Genomic DNA, 24,739 nt, shown 5'->3' with positions numbered 1-24,739 from the left:
CGAAAATTAACAACGATCGCTTGTGTAATTGTATTTATACTCGTACATTTTCACCTTTAATGCTTTACATTTCAAGAACTGATGACAAAATTTGATGTGATAACAAGCTAACATACCAAGTCAGCCATCCTAATATACACAAGTATGAGAATGGCTGATTTTTATTTATTTATTTATTTTTTTGAAAAATAAAAGAAGGGAAAGTATTTATCTATAACAATGAGGAGGAAGGAGACGCTTATCGTAGGAAACAGCTCAATCTGTGCCCTAACCAATCGTATCCGTCCTACCATATTTATTCCTCTGAGCACAAAGTCTGTTTTTTCCTTGAAACACAAATTTTCCTTAGATAGTTATTTCGAATTGTTTTGGAAAGAACTATTTGCCAGTAACCACATGTATATCTGAGATTCATTTTCAGAAAATTGGGAGAATGAAAAGATAAACTGTAGACGGTAACAGAGCTAAGTAGATTTTAATCAGTGCTTTCAATAATAGATAAAAAAATATCGATGTAAAAATACTCTTTCCTATTAGATACTCTTCTTAACCATAAACTTGAAAAACAAGCATAATTTTATAACTTAACAGGAATTTAATTCCAAGTAAATTTTTACCCATAAAATAATATATATATATATATATATATATATATATATATATATATATATATATATATATATACTTATTTGCAGCTTGTATGCACTTTAAGTACCTTATCCAAAAATGTCAATGTACAACTACATAAGACACAGAACACTTCCAAAATGTGGATTTACATATTCGCAAGAAATCACAAGTTTTCGATGCAAGGCTTACTTGGAGATATATGAAGTAATATGTTACTTTTTTCACCGATTGGAACATAATTATAGCATCAGCATTTTAAGTTCATCAAAATTTTTACCTTCTATCAGTATACTTCAAGATCAACTTAATAATGAACATGATTATTCTTAGTGATGTCCATTTTACCCGATCTTGTATTTCAGTTATAATATGCGTCCCGACCGTAATAATGACTGTAACAAATAAATTAATATTTCACGAGAATGATTTCATAAATTTTCTGTTAGAAGGAAATATTTGCATAACTTATATTTACACAAAATAAATATAAATTATACAAAATTTGAAACAAAAATATGCAAATATAAATATATCATCAAAAATAAATGAAAAATTGTAAAATAAAAAGGGGTTTTTAAAAATATTCAAACATGAAATCGAATTCTTTTATAGGTATTTTATACATTTAAGTTAGACGTAAGTACAGTTTTATGAATTGTTCATTATATCGAAAAAAAAGCTGACCGCAAAATTGTAATACTTTCCTCACATTCGTTATTTAATCATACATATTCGAAAAATAATTATATATAAAGACATTATCTATAATTTTTTGGGGGGGGGGGTTGGGAGGCTAATTTATGATGAAGTTTTATTGCAACATTATCACTACATGTTTAAATAAACCAAAAAAAGATTTGAAAATTCTAAATATCGTTTTTTTTTTGCTTCTTCTCCTCCAAACTCTTTAAATGAAATTTTTTTTGATTTTTCTAAGTTTACCATGTTTGATGGGAGGAAGCTGAAAGAAATTCCACTAAAATATGTACAACCAATAAAAAGTTGATTTACAACACCAAAAATTTAGATTTGTTTTTCGAGGTGGGAGTGAATTTTGATGAAAGTTTACTGTAATATTGTTACTAAAAGTCTATTTAAAATTTTAATGTTATTAAAAGTTTATATAAAAGAAAAAAAAATTGAAATTTTTTAATTTTGATCGGCTCTCCAACCCAAAATATTGCCCTAAATTATATTTTTGAATTGCTTGCGTTCCAACTATTGCCTAGGAGATATTAAAAAAAAATCGATTTGGAATATACAACAAATAAAAAGTTTTCTACGATTTTTGTGGAAGGGGGAAATTTTTTGGAAACAATTACTAAAAAAGGTAAGATAATCATGCACACACGTACTGAACATATTATAAAGTGTAGTTATATTGAAAAATTTTGATAAAACTGATACCCAAAATCCCCTCCCTCACCACCAGTAGATATTCTCCACATATATACAACTCTCTCGGGTATACTCCAAATACATATAATTACCCAATATACACGAATCTCTCTCTTCTGATTTTCATCAAAATCAACCTATACAGCGAAAATTATTAAGCTCCGAACACGCCAACACAGTTGCATACACACAATACATACGTACGAATATTACTCCTCACTTTTTTTTATTTTTGGGGTGCCTCGGTCATGAAACTTCGAGAAATAAAAATAACCATACCCGTTTTATGACTGATTACCATGCTTTCTTACTTTCGGTATAGCTATAGAACTACGATGCCAGGAAAGTAAATATATACATGTATTTTTAATTTATTATTATTTTAATTAACTGGAATCAGAATGATCATGGCTTTAATAAACTTGTTACCGGATTTGTGTGTAATAAATTTTCTCTTTTTCAGAATAGAAATTCAGTTAATTCTTTACTGAGAGTATAATTAAATAATGCATAATTAATACTTTAAATAAACGATATTTTCTTTAAAAGCTTTATTCCAGAAGTAAAATTTACATACTATTATTTTTTTCCAATTAGCCCAAATATTGTTATCTTAATTGTTTAGAACTATAATTTATATATATAAATTGTATTTTTCTATAGAATTGATTCCTTTCTCTGATAATTTACCTGTAGTTTAACAACTTAACTAAACATCTTCTGTTACGTTCATTAGTTAAAGGAATGAGCAAGTCAAACATTAAAATGGATAAATCGATAAATAAGGTGGTAAATATTTATGCCCCAATGTTGCAGATCAGATTGTTTCTGTTTATTCTATAACTTTTCTGTTTTAGAAGATGCACAGTCATCTAATGTAAAAAGTACATTAGGTGTCCTGTACGTTTTTCAGTGCATTTGACACAAATCGCTTTATATTTTTTTAATTACATTTTTATGTGATTTTTAATAACCTGGAAAGAGGTTTGTCGGGTTATATTTACCAGAATGGGGAAAGTATTCAATATTGACACACGTTGAATAAAATGAGGGTTATCGTACACAGTTACCATTTAATTGTTAGCATTGTAATTGCAATTTTTATTGTAATTAATGATAATACTAATAATTTTTAAATTGGTGTATGTAATATTTAAACAAAAATATTTTTAATTAAATTTTATGTTTAGGAAATAGAAAAAATTATTAAAATCATAGTCAGGAATTCTCTCAGCTGAATAAGTGGAATAAATAGAAATATACAATTTCTTACCAGAACTTATTCGGTCAGTTCAAAACCATTGTTTCTAACGCTTTAGAAATTGAATATTCTTAATAGTGCTCTTACCCGACATAGAAAATAAACGGAACCCTCTTACGTAATTAACATTTCTAACGGTTACTTATTCGAAAAACTGACAAATGGATTAACGAGTAATATGAATCCATAAATACATACGATCACTTAAAAGAATTTTGTGCCCATCAAAAAAAAGTTTTATTACTACTTTATGCTAAATATTATATATTATTTCACATTTTAAACGCATATTGCCCTCCATTGTGAATTCAAATTAAAAAATAATTTTTTTTTTCTTTTTTACAGGTAAAATGTTTCTTAAGTATTTTAATAATTCTCCAGTCATTAATGTTGAAAATAAAACTAAAGTAGCATTAAAAACCTGGTTCCGAATGCAATGCTGAATCTACGGTCGTCTGTCGGTAAGCAGCAAATAAAGTCCTATTAAATAAGTCCTTAGCTCAAACTATGCACATAATATAAGACAAATTTAATGACGACGAAATATTAAAATTGTTTTACATATATTATTTTAAATAAATAATTATAAAAGTGTATACATTAAAATTTAGATAATAAATTATCTGAATTGACGAATAATTTATGGAGTATTAAAATGTAAAGAAAAAGATAAATGTATGATTGATGTATTGTAACATCATGGTAACTGTTTGAGCCCCTACACGGATGTAGTGAAGAATAACCTTCTTTTTCTTTCATCGAATATAAAGTGAATTCTTATGGAGCTGGTGAGAGGTTTTTGAAGAGAGATCCTGATGTTTTATGAACTGACATGTCCAGAGGAATGATAAAACCAATCTTTATTCATAAATTACAGGATTAGATTAAATTAACCATCAACGTGTTTTTTGTTATTATTATACATGGATATAATCTAAAATTTTAATAATTTATTGTCTTATAACACGATTTTTATCTTTATCCCATTTTGGTTTTATAATTTTCTTACCATATTTTTCTGACTTTCAAAATAAGCGTGAGTCTTCTGTTGCCTTTGGGATCCTAAAAGAAGTAAGACGTTAGCCTACCACGTATTCATTTAAAAAAAATCCTGTGAAATAATCAACTATGACTTACATTTTAATGAGAAGGTTCGATTTTAAAATTTATTAGCAAAATCTTTCCATATTTTCTTAAATAATCTGAAACTTATTAAGTGGAAACTAAAGTATTTTATTTTTCACTGAATAAATATATTTAAAATGGAACTATTACACACAACGCACTATAATAAAAGACAATTAATGTTCGATTAATTAAAAAAAATCTGAAGTGGATACCACACGACTTCCTTGTACGTCTATTAAATTACATATACACGTATTTTAGAATGAAAAGTACGTGTAATTATATTTTACTAATAACTTCAGATATTTTTTCTTTTTTTTATTGTAATGATTGAATTATTGTATTATTGTTATTATCGTAAACATTATTTTACAATCAGAGGTTAACAATTATTAATAAATCAATAAATTTCAATTAAAAAAAAAGTTAAAAAATGAAAACTAGAACCGAGTCTGATTCGAACCGATGTGCCTTCCCCTTACAAGATCCAAATATTTCGTTAATTAGATTTCATTTGGCTATAACTCTTGAACTAATGAAAATAAGTTCCACTTATTACATATCGTTAAAAAGCTATCAATGAGGACTTATTATTGCAGTTAAGAAAAAGTTGAAAATTCAACCGTTTTTGGTCATTTTTGGTTCAGTCGATTGCAATCAAAAGGGGAGGTGCACAATTAGATGTTACAACAGTCCTAAATCCAATATTTCAGTATCCTACGGATAATCGTTTTTGAGTTATGCAAGATACATACGTGCGTACAGACGTCACGCCAAAACTAGTCGAAATGGATTCACGGATGGTCAAAATGGATATTTCCGTTGAAATCTGAAAACCGAAGTTTTTCGTGATCACAGTACTTCTTTCTATTCCTATTCTACGTATAAACTCTATTTAATTCTTTCTAAAGTTCTTTATAAAATCATATATGGTAATATATTGGTAGATTTTTTATTCTTTTGCTTTCTATCTGATTGATTATCCTCCTCTATGAATCATGAGACCTTGCCGTTGGTGAGGGGGATTGAGTGCTCAGGGATACAGAGTAGCTGGATCGAAGGTGCAACCATATCGGAGAGGTATCTGTTGAGAGCCAGACTAAGGAATGATTCCTGAAAGAGGGCAGCAGCTCTTTTAGTAGTTGTTAGGGGCGTGAGTCAGAATGACTTAAACGGCCATATCAACATCACTCAGTCCTCTGAGTACTGCACAGCTGAAAGCAATGGAAAACTACAGCTGCTTTTTTTCCACGAAAATGTGGCTCTCTGCATATTCATATAACAATGATGGAGGCGCCTTCTTTGGTAAAACATTCCGGAGGTAAAATAGTCCCCCGTTCGGATCTCCGGGTGAGGACTACTAAGGAAGGGGTCACCAGAAAATTAAAAAAATAACATTCTACGAGTCGGAGCGTGGAATGTTAGAAGTTTAAAAAAGGTTGGTAGGCTAGAAAATTTAAAAAGGGCAATGGATAGGATAAATGTAGATGTAGGAATTAGTGAGGTTCGGTGGGAAGAGGAAGGCGACTTTTGGTCGGTTGATTTTAGATTAATTAACTCAGCATCAAATAATAGGCAGGCAGGAGTAGGGTTCATAATGAACAAGAAGATAGGGAAGAGAGTAGAGTATTTCAAAACGCATAGCGATAGAATCATTGTAATAAGGATAAAATCAAAACCTAAACCGATTGTTAACGTCTATATGCCTACAAGCGCCCATGATGATGATGAGGTAGAGTGTGTATACGAAGAGATTGATGAAGCAATTAAACACGTAAAAGGAGATGGAAATTTAATAATAGTTGGAGATTGGAATGCAAGCATTGGAAAAGGCAAGGAAGGAAATAGAGTGGGTGAATACGGGTTGGGCAAAAGGAATGAAAGAGGGGACCACCTTGCAGAGTTTTGCACGAAGTATAATTTAGTAATTGCCAAAACCCAATTTAAAAATCATAATAGAAGAATATACACTTGGAAAAAGCCAGGCGATACTGCAAGGTATCAGATAGGTTATATCATGGTTAAGCATAGATTTAGAAATCAACTCGTTGACTGGAAAACTTACCCTGGAGCAGACATAGATAGCGACCATAATTTGGTGATAATGAAACGTAAATTGGGGTTTAAAAACCTGAAGAAAAGGTGTCAGATGAATCGGTGGAATTTAGAGAAGCTTGAGGAAGAGGAGGTAAAGAAGATTTTTGAGGAGGACATCGCAAGAGGTCTGAGTAAAAAAGATAAGGTAGAAAATGTAGAAGAAGAATGGGAGAATATTAAAAACGAAATTCTTAAATCAGCAGAAGCAAACTTAGGTGGAATAAAGAGAACTAGTAGAAAACCTTGGGTTTCAGACGACATATTGCAGCTGATGGATGATCGTAGAAAATATAAGAATGCTAGTGATGAAGAAAGTAAAAGGAACTATCGGCAAATAAGAAATGTCATAAACCGGAAGTGCAAACTGGCGAAAGAAGAGTGGATTAAAGAAAAGTGTTCAGAAGTGGAAAGAGAAATGAACATTGGTAAAATAGACGGAGCATACAGGAAAGTTAAGGAAAATTTTGGGGTACATAAATTAAAATCTAATAATGTGTTAAACAAAGATGGTACACCAATATATAATACGAAAGGGAAAGTTGATAGATAGGTGGAATATATCGAAGAGTTATACGGAGGTAATACTAGAAAACTAGAAAACTAGAAAATGGTGTTTTAGAGGAAGAAGAGAAAGTTGATTTGGATGAAATGGGAGAAACAATACTGAGATCTGAATTTAACAGAGCATTAAAAGATTTAAATGGCAGAAAGGCTCCTGGAATAGACGGAATACCTGTAGAATTACTGCGCAGTGCAGGTGAGGAAGCGATTGATAGATATACAAACTGGTGTGTAATATTTATGAAAAAGGGGAATTTCCGTCAGACTTCAAAAAAAGTGTTATAGTAATTATACCAAAGAAAGCAGGGGCAGATAAATGTGAAGAATACAGAACAATTAGTTTAAATAGTCATGCATCAACAATCTTAACTAGAATTCTATACAGAATAATTGAGAGGAGAGTGGAAGAAGTGTTAGGAGAAGACCAATTTGGTTTCAGGAAAAGTATAGGGACAAGGGAAGCAATTTTAGGCTTCAGATTAATAGTAGAAGGAAGATTAAAGAAAAAAAAAACCAACATACTTGGCGTTTATAGACCTAGAAAAGGCATTCGACAACGTAGACTGGAATAAAATGTTCAGCATTTTAAAAAGTTAGGGTTCAAATACAGAGATAGAAGAACAATTGCTAACATGTACAGGAACCAAACAGCAACAGTAATAATTGAAGAACATAAGAAAGAAGCCGTAATAAGAAAGAGAGTCCGACAAGGATGTTCCCTATCTCCGTTACTTTTTAATCTTTACATGGATCTAGCAGTTAATGATGTTAAAGAACAATTTAGATTCAGAGTAACAGTACAAGGTGAAAAGATAAAGATGCTACGATTTGCTGATGATATAGTAATTCTAGCCGAGAATAAAAAGGATTTAAAAGAAACAATGAACGGCATAGATGAAGTCCTACGCCAGAACTATCGCATGAAAATAAACAAGAAGAAAACAAAATTAATGAAATGTAGTAGAAATAACAAAATGGGCTACTGAATGTGAAAATAGGAGGAGAAAAGATTATGGAGGTAGAAGAATTTTGTTATTTGGGAAGTAGAATTACTAAATATGGACGAAGCAGGAGCGATATAAAATGCCGAATAGCACAAGCGAAACGAGCCTTCAGTAAGAAATATAATTTGTTTACATCAAAAATTAATTTAAATGTCAGGAAAAGATTTTTGAAAGTATATGTTTGGAGTGTCGCTTTATATGGAAGTGAAACTTGGACAATCGGAGTATCTGAGAAGAAAAGATTAGAAGATTTTGAAATGTGGTGCTATAGGAGAATGTTAAAAATCAGATGGGTGGATAAAGTGACAAATGAAGAGGTATTGCGACAAATAGATGAAGAAAGAAGCATTTGAAAAAATATAGTTAAAAGAAGAGACAGACTTATAGGCCAAAAACTAAGGCATCCTGGAATAGTCGCTTTAATATTGGAAGGACAGGTAGAAGGAAAAAATTATGTAGGCAAGCCACGTTTGGAATATGTAAAGAAAATTGTTAGGGATGTAGGATGTAGAGGGTATACTGAAATGAAACGACTAGCACTAGATAGGGAATCTTGAAGAGCTGAATCAAACCAGTCAAATGATTGAACACAAAAAAAAAAAAAAAATTGATTGAGAAAATATTCTTATAACTTTCAAGATTAGAATTTGGAAAATAAATATTTTTTTTAATTTAAATAACTTTAGCAAAAACCCACCGGATGGTCTAGTGGTAAACTTGTCGTCAGAAATCAATATGTCAGCTGATTTCAAAGTCGAAGTTTTCATATTCAAATGCTAATAGAGGTAGTGACTTTTATTGGGATTTGAATACCAGTTTGTGGATATCGGTATTCTTTGGTGGCTGGGTTTCAATTAACCACACGTCTCAGGAGTGATCGCCCTGAGTTTGAACAGGACTACACATTTACCGGTACAGTTACATTACACTGATAAGTCGCTAATGACTAAATGTTGGTGCGACTATAAATAAACGTATTAAAAAATATAAATTAGCAAAGAAAAAGAATCTGTAGAATTACTGATATCAACAAACAAAAAATTGATTATAGTTTCAAAATGTATTTAATATTTAATTCATCTTTAAATTTTATTGTAAAAATGAAATATATTACTGATATATACTTATTTAAAATTAGTAATTGTTTAAACTATTATTAGAATTATTTAAAATGATTAAAGGATGTAATTAATAAAATTATCCATTTTTTATGATTATTTCTACAAAAGTTATTATTCATAAATAAATAAAATTGATAATTCATGTTTAAACTGAAAATAAAAGATTATATAAATGTATATATAATTATTATTTAAACTTTTTGTGACTGATAAGACTAGATTTTGGTGTTTTCATTGCTTTTTGTCTGAACTTTATCAGTGTTCTTTGGACACATTTGTGTATGTAGTTATTTATTTTTGTATATACTTCTGTATACTCTACAAAATATTTATACATATAAATAGATACTCATATGTACACATATATCGTTTTGTGGGGGATTTCAACAGAAATGCGTCTGTGCATGTCATTTATTTTTTTCAAATTTATTCATGGTTCCGGTAAATTGGAACTGATTGTAAATTATACTGAGGCACAAAAAAATTAAATTTTAATAGTGTAAAAGTTTTTTTTTTTTATATGAACGCTTTTGTATAGAAAAAAACAGTTTGATAACATCTACAAAATGTTCTTCCGAATTAGAAATTCAATTTTGTAGATAGAATTAACTTTACAAATTAAAAGTTTGTATTAGTTAAATAAACAGATTCAGTGAAATGATTTTCCTGAAAAGAATATTTAAATTTAGTAGATTTGTATGTTTGTTCCATTTCTAGCCCTTCGGACATCCAAATCGGCCAATTGGACTTCTTCCTACATTCTTCACTAACATGAAGGATAGTGATTTCTATGGTTATGATAATTGTTTCGTGTGAATGTTCAAAGTTACAATTCTTTTCTTAATTGGTGAGTGTCTTTACATCTTCTAACTTAAAACAAGCATCGGTTTTAGGTTTTCACACGATCGACCTTCTCAAGCAATCCCTATTTCAATATTTTAATGCCATGATTATTACAATAAAGGAAATTAACAAATTACTCGATAATAATGTTTTATTTTGTGCTTAAATCATAAAAATGTGGAAATAAATAACATTCTAATAAAAAAATAAGCTCTACAACCAAAGTGATCTTCAGACATTGGTGATCTCTTCAGTAATTTTCATTTCAAAACAATTTACGTTTTTTGCCAATATTTTTAAAGTTATAGTATCTGATGGATGGCAGTATTTGTACGCCAATTATAACCATTTTTATAACAAAAGTTTTATTGAATAATAAAAACTGATTTATTATTGTAAAACAAACTAGGTTCTTTGGCGTCACTATGGTACTAACGGTTCCTGCGTAACTTTTACTCATGATCTTATGGAACTGCTGAAGGATAAATTAAAAATGTAAGATGATAAAAACTTTTGTTTATACTGTACTCATTTGAACAACAGATTGCTTTTATCTCATATAATACGTTTATTATACATTTTTAAATCCCAATGTTCTTTGCTAAACAATATTTACTACCTTCACTCTAACAACTAATAAACTTTGAAGCAATATTTGCATTAATTAGAGTACTGTGATTTATTTCTACATTGTCTGTTACACTGGTATCAGGACTCACCTAGTTATAAAAATTCTATCCATTTTCAGAAAAATCTATCAAAATATTCAGCGGAAATACAAAACAAGTGAGTAAAGGCTAATTCCTGAAAGAATCATAACTTCTCAAATAATTTTTTGTATATAATTAATCTTTTTGCTTTCTTGTAGGAAGTAAAGGTGATCGCGAAAAATTTGGGTTTTCAGATTTCAACGGAAATATCCATTTTGACCATTTCTGAATCCATTTTGACTAGTTTCTGCTTGACGTCTGTGCGTACGTATCTCGCATAACTTAAAAACGATTAACCGTAGAATATTGGAATTTTGGGTTTAGGACTAATGTAATATCTAGTTGTGCACCTCCCCTTTTGATTTCGATCGACTGAACCAAAAGTATTCAAAAAAGTCCAAAATCCAAAAGAAGTTAGGATTTTGGACTTTTTCTTGACTGCAGCCCTCATTGAAAACTTTACCAATATATCATAAGTGGTACTTATTTTCATCGATTGCAGAGTTATAGCCAAATAACATTTTAATTAATGAAATATTTGGATTTTAAGGGAAGACATCGGTTCGAATCAGAGTTCATTTCCTTTCTTTTGTTTTTTTTTTTTTTTAATTGAAATATATTGATTTGTTGATAATTATTTACCTATCATTGTAAAACAATTTTTACGATGAATAATAATTCAATAACAATAAAAATTTTAAAAATAAAAATATTTGAAGTTTTTAATGAAATAAAATTTTATGTACTTTTAATTTAAAAAAAAAAATATATGTAAATGTAATTTAATAGGAATACAAGGAGTGATATGTTGTCATATCAGATTTTTTTTTTCTTTGATGCCTCATTATTTTTACATAAGTATGTAAATTATAATGTTATTTTAAGAAATATAAACTAATTTTTTTTTTAATGAAAAATTATAATTACATTACGTATTTGAAAATCGTACTTAATAAACTAATTGATTTCCTAATTTCATTAAATAAATATTTTAATGATAAACAAACAAAATTTAGTAGTATTCGTACACTATAATTTAAAACAAAGAGATATATATTGTTAAGACTCATGTCCCTTTTCTTCTTATTCATTTGTAAAACTAAATAAATAAATAAACTTTCTTGTCATTAATTTGTAAGAATAAATTAGTTTATATTCAGCTGGCCAATGTTACCACTTGATATTTTATTGTAAAAATGTATCTAATTTATTGTATTGTTCAGTCTTCATCTACACTTCGTTCTATCATTATGTATATATTCATCAACTCGTTGCATAGTCAGCAAGGTAATATTTTATAGTGTAAAATTTAAAGGTTAAATAAATTATATTCATCATGGCTGATTAATCACCATTATTTATTTGAATTATTAGCCAGTGAAATTGAGATATAGAATTAGTACACCTAACCGAGGTATTAAACCAAGGCAGTTATTGATTTGAAAATGTTGGTCCTCCAGGACGGATATGGACTGAAATTTGAAGAATCTTCATATCCAAAAAAATTTCAAGCGTGTAAAGAATTACTGGAGTTTCAGATATTATATATTCGGAAAAGGATTTTCAACAATTTATATCTACAGCATCATTAACGTAATACCATTTTAATTTATTTTATATTTAATTTATATTGTAAATGATTTACATTATTAATTTATGTTATTAATATTATTATCAATAAAGAGTAATTATTAAGACAAAGAAGGTCAGTAAAGGCCTCTGTTACTAGAATAGACACATTCATGACAAACTTGATCCTTCAAAAAAGCGATAGTCACGCCTTACAAATTAAATTAAAGTACCTTCTTGATTTGCAAGGCAAATATGACATCATTCAATCAAAACTTGAAATGAAATTCGATGATGATGTTTTTTCATTGAACCATGTACAAATCGAGGAAGCATTGCGTACTATAGGATGTAAATTGCATCATTTTAATAAATAATAGTAATAGTCAAAAATAATCTAGTCAAGAAGTTAGTTTAAATACAACAATTATACTAATACAGCTACAATCCATACCTTCATTTAGAGGATGTTTTAGATGTTTGTAGATGCTTTAGATTAGCAACATTATTTCAATATATTTAATGATTTGATACATAATAGAAATGATTTAACCAATGTACAAAAGTTAAATTATTTACAATCTTCTTTGAAAGATGAAGCGTTAGCTATTTATTATTAAGAATTTCCCAATAAAAAATGAAAATTATCAAATTGCATTAGTATTATTAAAGAAAGGATTTGATAATAAATATATAATTACATTTTAAAATGCCGATCGTATATTAAACTTAGATTCTATAAAAAGAGAATATTTAGATATTTTATCCAAATTTATCAATGAAATATCCTCATATGTAAATTGCGCTTGAAGAAATGCAACTTCCTGTTAACACATATGACTTTATTGTCGTACAATTTCTAACAGAAAAATTGGAGTACAATATCTCCAGATTATGGAAGATGTCAAACCAATGTTTTCGCACCTTTCAATATGTTATAGAATTTCTTAATTCGAGACAACTTCTCGAGGATATCACTGTAAACACTTCAAACACTCAAGTGAACACAAGAAACTTTGCCAAAGAACAACGTTAGAACAATTCAATCAAATGTTCCACCAAATTCCTTATCTTAAAAGCTAATAAACAATACAAAGAAATAATCTCATTTGCTATTCAAAATTTACCTCTGGGAAAAAATTGTTTTGTAATTTAAATCATCATTTACAACAATGTAAAGAATCTTTAAATTTTTCCATTGATGAACGAAGAGCCTTTTTAGGGAATAATAATTGTTTTATTTATTGGCGTAAAAATCGTTCTATTAATGAATATTATTCAAATAATCTATGTAAGATTTGTGCTGAAAAACATATACCCTCTTTCATATGGATACTAATGATTCTAATTTAGAAGACAATAAGTCTAAAATTAATACCTCTTGTTCATTTAAACAAAAATGTATTTTTATCTACGGCTATATGTAATACCAATGATATATTTGGTAATATTGATTCATGTAGAATCTTATTAGATTCTGGCAGCCAGGCGAATTTTTGAACGAATAAATTTGCCCGAAAATTAGGACTTAAAAATTAAAATTCTTAAAAACGACATCCCCGTTTTAGGCATATTTAACTCAATCTCAATACAGTGTTACACACATTGGACTCTCGATAAAAGAACTTTTCATTCGAATTGCAATGTGCTGTTTTATCAGAGATTACTTATGTTTTAATATTACTTATGCTGCTTTATCAGATATTACTTCACAGCCTTCCATCATCCACACTTGATATTTTTCATCTCAATCTGCCTCATAATATATTTCAGCAGGTCCCACTTTTAAAATAACAAATAGCATTAACATCCTGATTGGAGCTAAATTCTATTTGAATCTTATCTTGCCTGGGAAATGCATTCGAAATTCCAATATCCTATTTTTCAGGAAACCAAGTTAGGATACATACTCACCTTCCTATTGCCGTTAAGGGCAATAATTCTGTTGCATCCTTTCTTACTCGTAACAGTAATACAAATCTCTCTACTATACTCGAGAAATTTTGGAAAATTGAAGAAATTAACATTGATATCTCAATTAATGAAGGCTCTACATCTGAAAAATATTTTCACTCCAACATTACCGGAAATATTGAAGACATATTTGTCGTACCTTTACCGCGCAAATCTAACAACATTCAACTAGACGTTCCTTTCATTAATTCTAAGAATAGATTCTTATCTCTAGAAAGAACTCTTAAAAAAGATACTCTGCTTTCATTCAGAAATATTTAAAACTTGGTAACATGTCATCACTCAAATCCGATGATTTGCTAATTAACAATTCAAACGTGTCCTATTTACCCCATTATCCAGTATTTAAGCCTTCGAGTATGACAATTAATATACGGTTTGTTTTTGACAGTTCAGCTACATTCCCTAATGGCCTATCCCTCAATGATATTCTCCTAGTCAGACTTATGTTTCAACAAGATTTATTTTCCATCATGCTTAGGTTCAGAATCTATAATTACGTCATTGCTTTTGACATGGCAAAAATGTATCGACATTTATAAGTTAAACCTAGCGATTCTAATTTACAATATATTCTTTGACGAGATTCTTTAGATCAAGAGATAAAACATTTCGCATTACGAAATGTAACGTATGGGACCGCTTGTGCATCATACTTAGCCACAAGATTTTTAATTCAGATAGTTAACGAAAACGAAAATGATTTTCTATTAGCATGATTTTCTATGTGCATAATTTCATTAGAAATGATTTCTATGTTGATGTCCTAATAATAAGTTCGGATAACTTAAATTAAGTTATTCAACTAAAAATTGATATTTCTAAATTATTACAACATTGTGGTTTTCAACTCCATAAATCGTTCTTAAATAATCACTTCATTTCTTCTTCTGATCAAAATTCTTCCATTCCTCAGATCAAGAACAGAATTTACGTGAATTCTGTGGAATAATTCTACAGACACACTACTTTTCCAAATTACTCATTCAAATAATTCTAAAATTCACACTAAAAGAAACATTCTTTCTATTATAACAGGTGTATTTGATCCTTTAGGACTCATTAGTCCTGTTCTATTTTCCCATAAACATTTTATGCAATTACTGTTGCAACTTAAAATGAATTAGGATGAAATATTACCCAACACACTGTTAACACAATGGCTCAAGTTGTAAAATCAATTGAGTCAATTAAAATAAATCGATCCATAAAACCTAACAATGATAGTAAGGTTAATTCAATTGAAATACATGGATTTTCCGATTCATCCATAAAGGACTATGGCTGTTGCATCTACATACGAAGTCTATTTGCTAACCAATTAAAAACAATAAAACAATTTAATTTATATTAAACTTTATAACTTTTTATTAAACTTTTTTATTAAACTTTTTTTTTATTAAACTTTTTATTTAATTTATATATAATGTTTACTTATCATCTAATCTGCTTTGTTCTAAAACAAAATTAACTTCCCTAAAACAAATTACTTGGTTAGACTTTGTACTTGAATACTACTTAGTCGTTTGTTTTGAAGGAAATTAATGCCTTAAACGTATATTTTGATTAAATACATTTATATGCAGATTCTAAAAAGCATTATATTAGATTTATGGACAATCATCTAACTGGAAAGTATTTTTCAGTAATAGAATTTCCGAGATTCAACAAAATACTTCAAATGCTAATTGGCATTACGTCAAATCTTCTGAAAATCCATCTGACTTATTTTCTATGTTGGATTCCATATTAATTACTTAATATGTCACTCTGGTGGTAATATCCTTATTGGCTTTTATAATCATCATGCCATTAGCCAAATGATCACAATATTAGTTTTTACAATTGTAATACGAATTCTGAATATTTAATAGAAAAACGCAAACTATGTCAACATCGTTTACATCTACAGTTGTATTCGATTACATAGAAAGATTTTCATCTCTACACACTTTAATTTGCACATATAGTTCTGTTTTAGATTTCTTCACAATGTTAAATCAAAGCAATCTGAAGGAATGAGTGGTTCTGTAACTAATAAGGAACTAAATCATACTCTTAACGTTTTCATACAACAATCAAAATATATGTATTTCGGAAATGAGATTAACAGTCTTAAAATTATCAATATATTGCTAATCAAAGCAAACTTATATCACTTGATCAATTTTTGGATAATTTAGGTTTATTTCGTGTAGGAGAAAGATGACTACTCGAAATTATATTACCATATTAAACAGCCATAATTTTAAATCCAAATTCAAACAATATAAAATTGTAATTAATTCTGAGCATTTGCGTCTTTTGCAATCTGCTGTTCAATTAGTATATTATTTCTTACGCCAAAGATTTTGTATAATAAACCGTAAAGGAATTATTTCTTCTATTATTCGTAACTGTATGATGTACTTTCGATTAATACAAATCCAAGATTCAACAGCATGGTTAGCTACCAACTTTCAGAGTAATTCCTTCCCAACCATTCTCCACTTGCGCAATAGAATACGGCGATCCAATTATGATTTGTCATGGCGGGCAGAGATCTAAAATTTTGATTAAATCTATTGTCTTTTAAATGATTATGTCTGACTGCTAGATGTCAAATCTATTCACTTAGAATTAGTTTCTCACCTGACTTCACAGTCGTTCATTGCAGCATTTAAAAGATTTATATCAGATAAGGGTATCCCTAATCAAGACTTTTCTGATAACGGTTCAACTTCCGTTGCGTCAAAGATATCCTTTATAATTATATCAACTTTTAAATTCAGAAAAACTTAAGTCAGATATTCAAGCATTCTCATCTATACAAGGTATAACCTTGTCATTTATTTCTTCCTCTTCTCCCCATTTTGGTGGTTTATGGGAGAGCACAATCAAAAGCAAAAAGCATCAAATATCACATGCGTCGCGTAATACGACAAACAATCCTTAATTTTGAGGAATTATATACAGTTTTAACTTAAATTGAAGCCTGTCTTAATTCCCGTCCTTCTTTTGCTATTTCCACACATCACAGAGGTCCAGAGACTTTATCACCTGGGCACTTTCTCATTGGATGTCCACTCACCTCTTTGCCTGAACCCAATTACAAAAAAAAAAGACATTTTTACTATTTATTTGTTATTACTGTACTAAGCAATCTACAGACTAGTTAATATATTATATACATTAACAAATATATACTATATAGATCTTCCACACAGCCATATAACATATACATATACATGTTTTATTTATTGATTTATTATTATGTTGTATTAAGACACCAGAGTTAATTTATTAATTGACTTGTATGTGGAATAGATTTCCCAAGATTTATTAACTATTTAATTTATTTATATGCGATTATGTACAAATAATAAAATTATCAGTGGAATTAGTTGCTCACCATTGGGTACATTTTCACAATAGACACACGAACAACATATTAGAAGAAATCCAAGATGTATATGATTATAGTTACGATTGAGATGTTCATATCATTGATTTTTATCAATTATATATATATATATATATATATATATATATATATATATATATAATATGGTTTTATATTAAGTTAAGATTACTTTGAGCTTTGTAACTATTATTTATTATATAATTCTAATTATTACAATATGAAAAAGGAATGTGAATAGAATTTAAAAATAAATTATAGATTATAATATTTACCAATTTAGTTATACCATTATTTATTTAAGGTTAAATAAATATTATTAAAAGTTTATGATAATTACATAAACTAATTTTTGTTATTATTTTTAAGGTACATTGTAGATTATATTATTTACTTATTCACAATTGTATGATCCATTTATTTACAGTTATATTGTTAATTACACGATCATTCATATAACTTGATGAGATTAAAAATTTATGATTGTTTTCATGTTATTGTCATAATTTCAGTGTTAATATTATTAAAAAATAATAATTTGATTTTTTGACGAGCAGTTATAATTAGGGCAATTATGACTCATGTGTCTTTTTCTTCTTATTCATTTGTAAAAGTAAATAAATGTACAAACCTGTCACTTTTTTCTTATTAATTTGTAAGAGAAAATTTGTTTATATTCAGCTGGTCTATGTTACCAGCTGATATTTTATAGTAACAATGTATCTGATTTATTGTATTGTTCGTCTTCCTCTATACTTCATACTATCATAATGTATGTACTCATCAACTCATAGCATATTTAACAATGTAACATTTTATAGTGTAAAATTTAAAGATCATATTAAATTATATTTATAATGGCTAAACAATGACTATTATTTATTTGATTTATGAACCAGCGAAATAAAAATACAATTAATACTCCTAATAGTTATTAAACCAAGGCAGTTATTGATTCGAATATATATGATTTTACAAAAATTCATTTTAATAAATTATAAATAATTTTATATTTTCAATCTAATACATCTTTTAATAATGAAAAGAATTTCTTTACGAGAAAATTGTGTAAAATAAATTTCTATTTAAATTTAGTAAGGCTAACAAATATAACAATACATAACTCAGTTATTCTGAATGCAAAATCAAAATGATAATTAAGCGAGGTACAAACTTGTAAAATGTTACAGAAGCTTGTAGTTTACACTTATATTTCAGCCTTTATTCACAGAATTACTATATATATATCTTCTCTTTTATATACTGAGAAATACAAGATTTAATCTACCATGACGTAACATGATTGAAGCAGACCTGGTTTTATATTATTAGCCAATAGTAAGCCAGATCTATTAATACGTAATTCAGGCTGAACTAATTGAATCACTTGGTATTCCTTTTGGGGATACCATTCTATTAACCAAAAGTGAACATCGGGCAAAATTCCAAAATGATTTCCGACGAAGTTTCAATTTCCTCTTAAATTAATTCTTTCCTCTTAAATTATTTTTTGAAAGTTATCCATACACCTTATAATTTACAAAATTAGTTAGAAGTTATTATGTTATAAGAAAATGATTAATTCTTTTAAAGTTTCAATAAATATTCCTTTAAAAAAATTGTTTTTACCTTTAATGAAACGGTCTGGTACAAAATTACAAGACTTGAAAAAATAATCGTAAATATTAAAATAAATAAATGTGTTTATATTTTTTCCATAGCTATTATTTCAATTTAAAAAGCCAAGAAAAATATAAAGAAAGTAAAACGTCAACGTTAAGTATTATTATTCTCAGATGAAAAATTATGAATTTCAAAGATTCTCAGTACTACTGCTTAATATTATAAAGTTTTCTTTTTTTTTATGTTAAACAATTTCGCAGAACATATGAAAATGTAAAAATAAATAATATTCATATACGAACATATTCAAAATTAACTGTTACTGTCACCGATTTATCAATAACAGAAATGTTTTAAACATACATCTCTATATTTTACATATTTTTTATATTTTTAATGATATATAAAAATATGTTATTTACTTTTTAATCTTTTTTCTTCATTTTAGGGCTTTCAAAAAGAGTTCTGTCGCATCAAAACGTGTGAATAAATACATTTTTTATTTAATGCATAGTTCAAAAATTAAAATATAAGGAAGCATATTTACTTTTTCAGCCAGTGATAATATATTTTATAGTAAAAAAAGTCTCTACATTTTAATTTAAAAAAAGTAAAATAGTTCATACGTACTGAAGAAGCAGGAATCTCTGTGAAAGCGCTAAATTAAAAGAAAAAAGAGGGGGGAAAAGCAGTAAGTAGAAGAGAATTTTTTGTTATATGTCTATAATAATAACATGTAGCGGATTCTGCTGATAAGACCCAACCTGCTAAATTATGAATTTTGAAGGTATTTAACAATTTAAAAAAAAAATGTAAATTGGGAATAAATTTATGGAAAATATTTTCGTGAAATAGTTGAAAATTAATCTTGTAAAAGGATGAAAAGAACATAAATCATAATGTATTTATCAAATAACTAAGTTAAGAAATATGTTTCAAATATTCATTTGTGTATAATTAAATAATATTGGATTGTTATAAATAAAAATATCAAACACATTTTCAGTCATTAATAAGTTAAACTGGACGTTTCGTAATCATAATAAAAAAATATATAAATATATATATATATATTTATTTGTGAAGCAAACATCCATAATCATATCTGGTGTAGAAAATCCTGCTTCAGAATTAATATTAGATTTTTCTAAACTTTTTACTGAAATCAGTTTTTCTATTTCTTCAGTTGTTTACATCTTGTAGATAAATGTGAAAGTTTGCCTGCCTGTTTGGTTGTTTGCAACAGCATCACGCGAGAATAAGCCAACCGATTGCTTTCAAATTTTCAGGATACATTTCTGTTATCCCAGGAAAGGTTTTACACCATAGATCAACGCCTTAGCTCCCCTAGGGAGTTACGATATTAAAGATTTTCATTTAAGACACAAAAATTAATTTTTTTACTTGATTTTATTTTTGTCACCATGGCCATAGAAATATAATGAAGTAAAGTGATTAATCCTTTTTTTTTAATAAATATAATAATATTTAATGGATATATCTAAAATATTTAATATTTATACAATCAAGTGGATGAACGCGTTGGGGGTTCAGAGAGCTCCGCACCTGGCTAAACGGTCGGGCAAGCGATACGAGCCCTGACTTTCTAGTATTATAACGACACAGCAACTTCTCAATCTGTTCAGCAAGATAATTGAACAATAAGTAAATGATTTGTATTTGAACTAACATTAAGGTGCCGCAGACCCAGCGGTTTGTGACTTAATAATGAAATAGAAGAGCACTCCGTACGGCCAGACCCTAAAGTCACCTAATGATGTATGTCCAAACAGGCTTCAAAACGGATTTATAAATTAATAATTTACTTTCTGCTGAAAGCAGAGATCTACGTCCTATCAGCCATTATATGCGTTTAAACTTAAGATCCAGTTGTTTCCGCTTACAAGTGATATGTTTCGCTCATGTGTCGTCGATCAAAATGAAAACTCAAATATACAATCTTGAGATCTCGGAATCGGAACACTGAAGATAGAAACAGGAGGACGGTGTTCCTTACGAAGGGTGAACGTGACGTGCTTTGATTTTGTTTCGTTTATTTTTATTTTCCAATATGTAAGCCACGATTCGAGGAGATTGATATAATCTTGAAAAAACGAGATGCAGTAGTCGGATTTTCGTGGCCAGCAAGAACTGCAGTATCGTTTGCAGTCTCGGTAAACGTTGCAACTGTGGTATCTGCAGTAATTGGCAAATTAACCGAAAACAGAACATACAAGATGGGTCCGAGAATTCTTCCTTGAGGTAATTGTATAAGGAACAAATCCGTCAAAACCTCTTCATGTTTAACTTGAAAGCACCTGTATTCTAGGTAAGATTTTAGTATCACATAAAAAACATGCGGTTTCATATGCTTAATAATAACATTAAGCAAAAATCGATTAAAATATAGGAATTTCCGCATTTTGCAACGTAGAGATCCTTTTATTATTATTATTTCTTTATACTTCCTAACATCTTTCTGTTTAATTAATTTTTGGATGTAAATTTCAAAACATTTAATCTGCATATGAATACGTATATTTTTTGTATTGTTTTCCTTTTTTATCGTGGGATACGTTTTAGCGTGGGATACATCTTCCTTTGAAAATGTATTCCACTGTACAATAATAATAGTTGAAAGGAAAAAACAAAAACGAAGTAAGAAGGGTAAACACAACAAAAATCTTGTCAGTTTCAGACACTTGAATGTTGTTTTGGTTGGATTAGAATTAGGGAGAGAATGGTACTTAAATGTAATTCAATTAAATTTGTGTGTTGTCTACAAGTGTAAGAGGGTTATAATATGACTTTACAGTACACACAATGCTCATATGCGGTGAAACAAAGCCTCTTGAGAAACAACATGAACTAGGCATCCCTTAAGGGATCCTTCATTTTATTTCCACAGAGTCTGCCCGTTTCATTTGTGTAATAAATACACGCTACTATAACAATAGTGATTATTCAAATTCATGAATATATTTAGTAATTAAACATATGCTTATAATATTTCAGTATCTATAATAAAATTACACTATAATAAAATTATAGTTTATTTATTACCTACTTAATAATTTGACATTTCTTTGGTTCATAAATTCATGAAAAATTACCCTATTGAATCAAAATAAAAGAAGAAAAAGGAATAACTGTGAAAGAATATACGAATGTAGAATAATGTGGGATAATTTCACAATTATTTTTAGTCATAGAATGTTTAAAAACATGAATTATTAATTATCCGAAAGAAACGAGTGGTGCTTGTAACAGAATTACGACCGACTCGTAATAATACTTCTTGTTTATTAGGCACAAAGAATGTGTTTTAAATATTTTTATAAAGTTTTCTTTTTAAAATGGCTGTTAGTTCAGATTTGGGTATAAATCTCATTTAACATTAATTTCGTCACCACTATTTTATATATTACTTTACAAATACGCTTACTTCAATTGTATATTATTTTATTAATTTATACTACAGATTTTCTCAGTTTAAAAATTTATTTGAAGTGTTTCTTAAAGTAATGTTTGCTAATACAGAAAGTTTATTTTTGGCATTAGATAAACTTCAAAATTAATTTAAACCGAAATTTAATTTATTCACGTTTATTTAAATTTTGTTTTAGAGTGTTTCTCAGTATCCGAAAATAACAACCAATTTCAAAATTTTATAGAGATAATATTGGATCCAAAAGATTTTAAAATATATGAAAAGAAATTTACAAATATAATTATATGCGAAATTTATTGTACAAAAAACTTGCAAATTATAATATTATCTGTTTATTGCTAAAATAAATGTCTACACGTTGATAAATTTTTAATTATTTTATCCTTTTATAAATTGATAAACCATATTATATAATTTTTATTTTTAAGTAAACTGCCACAAATGCATTTTTCAACTATTTTATATACTCGTATTATTCCTTTGGCGATTTTTTTTTTATATGAGTATATTTGTGCGGAGAAACTCAAAAACCATCCAAAAGTAATATTTTAACAAATTCAGGAAATTAAGATACATTTAACTATTCAAAAATTGCTTACTTTATAATTTTGGAGAAAAATTTCTGTAATGTTAATCTTTTACCTATTATTATAGTTAACTCATTATCATTAAATCTTATTTTATTCTAATGTAAAAATATATTAGTTTTTTAAATCTTCTTGAATAAAAAAATACGATTAATTTTAATAATTGATATATAATTTTTTTTTTTTGAGTATTTAAATCTAAAGTTTGGCTTTTAATTTTGTTTGGGACCGTTATAACTTAACGAAAAAAAGCTTAAATTTTTATTTCCTACATGATCAGATCTTTCCAACAGCTAATTTTTAAATTGATACGAAACGTTTGATAACATTTTTACATCTAAAAGGAAACAAATACATTCTTCCATTATTAAGAATATGAAAAATGAAGAATCTGTAGTTAAAAGCCAAAATTACTATTACGTATCGTATAAAGTTAAATATCAGATGAAATATAATAATTAATGAAAATGGAACGAAAAACTCACCATATGGACGTTTATGTGAATTTTTTAAACCTCTAATTCTATTATTTATTCGACACACTCAAATTCTGTTGCCATATTTTATTTCTAAGAACTAAAATCTTCATGTATATTAAGAAAAGACTTCACTTACTACAAGAAAATGACAAAGAAATTAAATTTAACTGCACTCTGTTCGACGTATATTTAGAACAGATGAATCTCAGTTGTTTTTATACAGCAATACCAACTGACACTAACAACAAAACAAATGACAATTTATTGATGATTTGTATACAAGTATTGATTTTAAATATCTTTTCAGTGTTCTGAATAAGTTATTTTAGATGTACAAGAGCAGATAGTTTGATGTTTAATTGTGTATGTACAGCTAAAGAATAGAAAATAGTTTAAAGCTTAGCTTTGAAAAAATGTTACTTATTTTTTTTACGCATTCATATACGTTTTAATTATTTAATTAAAAATGACTATTAATTAAAATCACTATTACTATTATTACGACTACTAAAAATAATTATTATTTAATTAACTTTGATTGTTTTATATTTACCATAACGTTAGGTCTAAGATTATAAAACATGGACAAAAATGTAACAAGTATATAAATCGAATTCTTCGCTCAATTTTTGACTAACTCATTTTAAATTTAGGTAAGAGTAGTGGTCACAGTTTACTGACATAAGAATAAATTTCTATAATAAATAAATATATCCAATATTATTTGATAAACATATACCTCTACGAAAGGAGTTAACATTTATTTTCTGGAATAAGGAACCGTCTATTAAAATAATAAAATCGGGTTTTTCTTTTACAAAAGTTTTTCTAAAATTATTTATTTCACTTATATTGACGCTTACATCCTTAACGAGTAATATATCAAATTTACAATATATTTAT

The 24,739-nt window shown here is 27.9% G+C and overlaps 1 long non-coding RNA gene across 2 annotated transcripts; it reads right to left on the bottom strand.

Annotated features, from left to right (window-relative positions):
• Window positions 1–697: 697 nt before the first annotated feature.
• On the bottom strand, window positions 698–24,024 carry LOC142318229 (uncharacterized). Of its 2 annotated transcripts, XR_012754855.1 has the most exons (3): window positions 23,843–24,024; window positions 16,928–17,374; window positions 698–1,022 (listed from the first exon to the last, which is right to left on the bottom strand). It is a non-coding gene; the product is annotated as an uncharacterized LOC142318229 (long non-coding RNA). The 2 variants fall into 2 exon arrangements; XR_012754854.1 differs by lacking the exon at window positions 698–1,022 and having other exon boundaries at window positions 15,636–17,374.
• Window positions 24,025–24,739: the final 715 nt, after the last annotated feature.

The sequence above is a fragment of the Lycorma delicatula genome, chromosome 1, assembly GCF_047948215.1.
Source record: "Lycorma delicatula isolate Av1 chromosome 1, ASM4794821v1, whole genome shotgun sequence".
Taxonomy (NCBI): domain Eukaryota; kingdom Metazoa; phylum Arthropoda; class Insecta; order Hemiptera; family Fulgoridae; genus Lycorma; species Lycorma delicatula.
The sequence above is the reverse complement of the archived record's forward strand: the minus strand, read 5'-3'. Positions and strand labels throughout refer to the sequence as shown.